Genomic DNA, 6,000 nt, shown 5'->3' with positions numbered 1-6,000 from the left:
AATAGTGTTATACAAGGTATTAACTTGACTAATGAATTAAAGTGAAAGTTGGGCAGCTGCATGGAATTTAAATTAAAAAGATATTTGTTTTCTCCTTTGGAGCTAATACTCTTTCTCAGTCAGGAAGAATCTTTTTTTTTTTTTATAAATCATATATTTATTCCCACGCCCCCACACACAGCAGATTGCTTTATATTAGTTGCTTGGTTGTTTTGGAAAAGAGTGTTCTTGCCCTTCTATGGTTAAAAAAAAGTTATTGTTCATAAACTAAAACATTTTTAAAGGTATGAAAATGTTTAAAAATGGAAAGCATTATAGGATAGTAATCGTATGTCATGAAACTATTTTAAAAATGAAGGCCTATGATCTATTTCTAGTTTTACACTTTATCTAGAACGAAACGGCAGTATATCTGTTTAGAAAGTATGAGGTAACAATTTTTTACCAACTAGCTCTTTTTATATTTTATATGTATGCACACTCTCTCTCTCTCTCTCTCTCTCTCTCTCTCTCAAAGTGAATTTTGCACTTGTGAAAGTGACTTGATTGACAGCCCTGGAGGCTGAGGATTATGAATACTTTAGTAAAATCTACTACTGTTAAATTTTTAATTTTTTTGTAGTTCAGTGCTAGTACTGAAAGGATAAAAGTGCATTAGGAATAAACCATTCCTTATGCTTCTTACCCTCCATCTCCCTCCCCCCCACTCTCTAAAGAAAATAATCTGTGGAAAACATAGCTGCAAAAGAAGGGTTAGATAAAGCGCATCTTTTGTTGTATAAAATGGCTGCTGTGGGAACTTCACACTGGTGAATCAGAGTGGCTGAGATGAATCCTGTTTTCAGCATTTTTGGTCGTGTAAATTGTCAGTTGAAGCTATTGGTGTGTCCTTTAGATAGCACTGTATTAACTCGGGGAATAAATAATGCATGTGCTTTTCTCTTTCACATCAAACATGGTGGCTAAAAAGGGAAAACTTCAAACCGTTCCAGGGGTTCTAACGTGTAGAGAATTCAGAATTCCAGTGTTTACTGCAGAAAGGATATAAAGGCTATGGTACAGTAAACAGAGCAAGAAACGAAAATATTAAGCTGTCTCTTGCTGAAATTATCTTAAAAGAACAGGGTGAGAGAGAGTTGTACAGTGACAGCATAAAGTATCTCTGTTTTTAGAGAAGTAGTAAGAGGAGTGTTTGTTCTTATTAATGTAAATCATTTTAAGAATAGGGGACATACACTCCAGGGTAGCAGAAATTAATAATAAGCCACATTTAGTTTTACTTCTGAAACTGATAGGACCCAATCCTGGGGCCATTGAAGTCAATGAGAGTTTTACCATTGATTTAACAGAGAGCAAGTTCAGACCTATAGTATACAGATTAACCAGCTTTAGTTGTATTCGTTTACAAAAAAAAGATTACTTGACGGTGTCTTTATATGCTTTATATAATTGTGCATCATTTTATGTTGGATTATGCTATGTTATAGCAACTACATGAAACAAAAAAGAGAACCACAGTGAAGTTTCCTTAGTTTCTCATTTAAATGAATGGAAACCAAAATCTCTTATTGTCCATGCTGTGAATTTTCAGAATAGTTTCCAAAGATGATCTTTAAACTGAAGATTTAGACCCCAATCCACCAAATCATTTAAGCACATGCTTAACTTTAATCACAAGAGTAGTTCCACTGATTTCACATGCTTAAAGGTAAGCACCTACTTAAGGCCTTGATCCAGCAAAGCACTTAAAGAGAGAAGCCATGTCTCTTATTGGTACAAAAGGTCCAGATTATCTCAATACGTGTATGATCCGGATAGATTGTTTTGACAGGTGACATTTAAAATGGCACCTCCTTTGAATACTTGAGCATCTTTAAAAAGAAAAGGAGTACCTGTGATACCTTGTGCATCCGATGAAGTGAGCTGTAGCTTATGCTCAAATAAATTTGTTAGTCTATAAGGTGCCACAAGTACTCCTTTTCTTTTTGCGGATACAGACTAACACGGCTGCTACTCTGAAACCTGAGCATCTTTAGTTTCAAGACATAAGGCAAAATATTCAGTCACCTCAAGACATAAGTAACAATATGTGTTAATACTCCCCAAAAAGTATCTCCAAGGGACTGAAAGCTATAATAATGTATACCATATAGAATGATAGAACTGGAAGGGACCTCGAGAGGTCATCTAGTGCAGTCCCCTGCACTCAAGGCAGGACTAGGTATTATCTAGACCATCCCTGACAGGTGTTTGTCCAACCTGCTCTTAAAAATCCCCAATGATGGAGATTCCACAACCTCCGTAGGAACTTATTCCAGTGCTTAACCACTCTGACAGTTAGGAAGTTTTTCCTAATGTACAGCCTAAACTGCCCTTGCTGCAATTTAAGGACCATTGCTTCTTGTCCTATCCTCAGAGGTTAAGAAGAACAATTTTTCTCCCTCCTCCTTGTAACAACCTTTTTTGTACTTGAAAACTGTTGTCATGTCCGCTCTCAGTCTTGTCTTCTCTTCTCCAAACTAAACAAACCCAATTTTTTCAATCTTCCCTCATAGGTCATGTTTTCTAGACCTTTAATCGTTTTTGTTGCTCTTCTCTGGACTTTCTCCAATTTGTCCACATCTTTCCTGAAATGTGTTGCCCAGAACTGGACACAATACTCCAGTTGAGGCCTAATCAGCATGGAGTAGAGCGGAAGAATTATTTCTCGTGTCTTGCTTACAACACTCCTGCTAATACATCCCAGAATGATGTTTGCTTTTTTTTGCAACAGCGTTACACTGTTGACTCCTATTTAGCTTGTGGTCCACTATGACCCTCAGATTCCTTTCTGCAGTACTCCTTCCTAAGCAGTCATTTCCCATTTTGTATATGTGCAACTGATTGTTCCTTCTTAAGTGGAGTACTTTGCATTTTTCCTTATTGAATTTCATCCTATTTACTTCAGACCATTTCTCCAGTTTGTCCAGATAATTTTGAATTTTAATCCTATCCTCCAAACACTTGCAACCCCTCCCAGCTTGGTATCGTCCACACACTTTTTTATAAGTGTACTCTCTGAGCCATTATCTAAACCATTGATGAAGATATTGAACAGAACCGATCCCTGCGGGACCCCACTCCTTATGCCCTTCCAGAATGACTGTGAACCACTGATAACTACTCTCTGGGAATGATTTTCCAGCCAGTTATGCACCCACTTTATAGTAGCTCCATCTAGGTTGTATTTCCTTATTTTGTTTATGAGAAGGCCATGCGAGACAGTATCAAAAGCCTTACTAAAGTCAAGATATACTACATCTACCGCTCCCCCCATCCACAAGGCTTGTTACCCTGTCGAAGACAGCTATCAGGTTGGTTTGACACGATTTGTTCTTGACAAATCCATGCTGACTGTTACCTGTCACCTCATATATATATATTGTCATTATCCATATATTTTTCCAACAAGCCAATTCAATTACTAAGTATTGTATATAAACAGGAAAAAAATTGTTAAATTTAAGTTGTTTGCTACTTATATTTGGGTATATAGATATGAATAGGAATTGGTGCCTGAATAAAGAGTGTAAATTCAGGACCTTAAATGTAATTTATTAATTTAATATATGTGATTCTAGCTTTTTTAAAACTGTAGCTCTGCAGAACAAACAAGGATAAAAAGTATATTTGTCATTAAATTAAGAAGATCTGACCCTACATGTCTGTAGGGAGCATATCTGCTGAGTAAGGAGGAGAAATTATTATATAATCTCTCTTCAGATTTATACACTTTATAGTGTTTACCTATCTATTTATGAGTGGATCCAGGCTGCCCTCCAACTATTTTACAAGCCTTCATAGGATCTGTTTTCCTTTTTAAAAACATGATGAACACAAATGCAGCTGGAAATATCAAGGTGTACAATGCTGTTGAAAAAAATATATAGTTTGTGACACTGACAGACTGTTATGACCCATAACAACTTAACAAAGAGGCATTGAAATGTAATCAGGACAACTTACTTGCATGTGAATTTCAAAGAGAGATACTAGACCAGCAATCATTAACCCATTCATTTGTAGTAATAGAAATCAAGGATAGATACTAAGCGTATTTGTCTGTGTTTACCTATATCCTGTTTGAAGTTTAACAATGTAGCTTGTAGATGCTAATTCGCTTTCATGTCTTAATTGCCTTAATTACATATGTGACTCTGTCCGGTTAACCTTAAGATCAAAGATGTGCGAGATACTGCAGGACACTAATATTATCTACATTGTCTTCAGCTTACTATCTATGCTATAATGAAGTACAGACTAATTGCCTTATGTGAATAAATGCAGCTAGTTTACCTGGGTATGCATAAGAAATAGAAGATTAGCTTCAAAGATCCATATTTGCCTATTCTTTCTGGGAAGAAGGCCCTACTGTGACAACTGCTGTGAGGAGGCTTGTCAGCCCCTAGAGAATTATAAAGGAAAGCCCTGGGCCTGATCTTTTCATCTCAGGCCTGCTTAAAGTTTAACAGGGAAGGTCGAAGCCATAAAACTGAGGTCTCCAGGTTTACCCGGATTACCCTGGAATTCTCATGGAAGAATTTGAACAGACTCTATGCCTGGACTGCCTATTGGACCATAACCCTTTACATTGATTCCAGAAAGACTTTTACAAATCACCAGTCTCACTGTCTCTGCTATGTTTCAGAGAAGCAGCCATGGTAGTCTGTATCCGCGGAAAAAAAAAAAGGAGTACTTGTGGCACCTTAGAGACTAACAAATTTATTTGAGCATAAGCTTTCGTGAGCTACAGCTCACTTCATCGGATGCATGCAGTAGAAAATATAGTGGGGAGATTTTATATACACAGAGAATCATAGAATCATAGAATATAAGGGTTGGAAGGGACCCCAGAAGGTCATCTAGTCCAACCCCCTGCTCGAAGCAGGACCAATTCCCAGTTAAATCATCCCAGCCAGGGCTTTGTCAAGCCTGACCTTAAAAACCTCTAAGGAAGGAGATTCTACCACCTCCCTAGGTAACGCATTCCAGTGTTTCACCACCCTCTTAGTGAAAAAGTTTTTCCTAATATCCAATCTAAACCTCCCCCACTGCAACTTGAACATGCTGCAGCTCACGAAAGCCTATGTTCAAATAAATTTGTTAGTCTCTAAGGTGCCACAAGTACTCCTTTTCTTTTTGTGAATACAGACTAACACGGCTGCTACTCTGAAACCTTTAGTTTTAGTTACTAGAGGATTGGCATCAGTGTGATTATTGGGTAAGGTCTGAGACTCATATTGACCTGGGGATAAGTGTCCCGTCCTTTGGGATTGGTGAACCTCATGTATGGTGAATCAGGTTTTCCATAACCCCTCACAATATAAGACTTGGTTGCCTAGATGGGAGCCATGAGCTGGATTGCTGAAGGGAACTGTGTTTGGCTTCTTAACCAGTCTGGTATTGCAGAAACTGTTTTGGCTTGGTGAATCTAAATATAGAATAAATCACCAGTTCTGGGGATTGTCTGCCCTATTTCTTGAAGTCTGCCTTGGGTGAGGTGTTCTCAGTGACCCATCCAGGCACCTGGTCACATTGTTTCCTAGAAGTTTAGAGAGATTAAAAAAATAAACTGCTGCACTCCAATGACTCTGCAGTGTTGAGTATCAAGTTATCTGCTTATACGTTGTCTTTTTCTTTAAATGCTGATCAAGCCTTAATGCTTCAAGCTTTTCAGTCCAGCGCTGTGGCCCTAACAGCACTGAGGCAGAGCCTTTGAAGCTAAAGATTGCCAAAAGCACAGACCAAATCATAGAATATCAGGGTTGAAAGGGACCACAGGAGGTCATCTAGTCCAACCCCCTGCTCAAAGCAGGACCAATCCCCAATTAAATCATCCCAGCCAGGGCTTTGTCAAGCCTGACCTTAAAAACTTCTAAGGAAGGAGATTCCACCACCTCCCTAGGTAACGCATTCCAGTGTTTCACCACCCTCCTAGTGAAAAAGTTTTTCCTAATATCC

The sequence above is a fragment of the Caretta caretta genome, chromosome 3 (assembly GCF_965140235.1).
Source record: "Caretta caretta isolate rCarCar2 chromosome 3, rCarCar1.hap1, whole genome shotgun sequence".
NCBI lineage: Eukaryota > Metazoa > Chordata > Testudines > Cheloniidae > Caretta > Caretta caretta.
Note: the sequence above shows the minus strand (reverse complement) of the source record.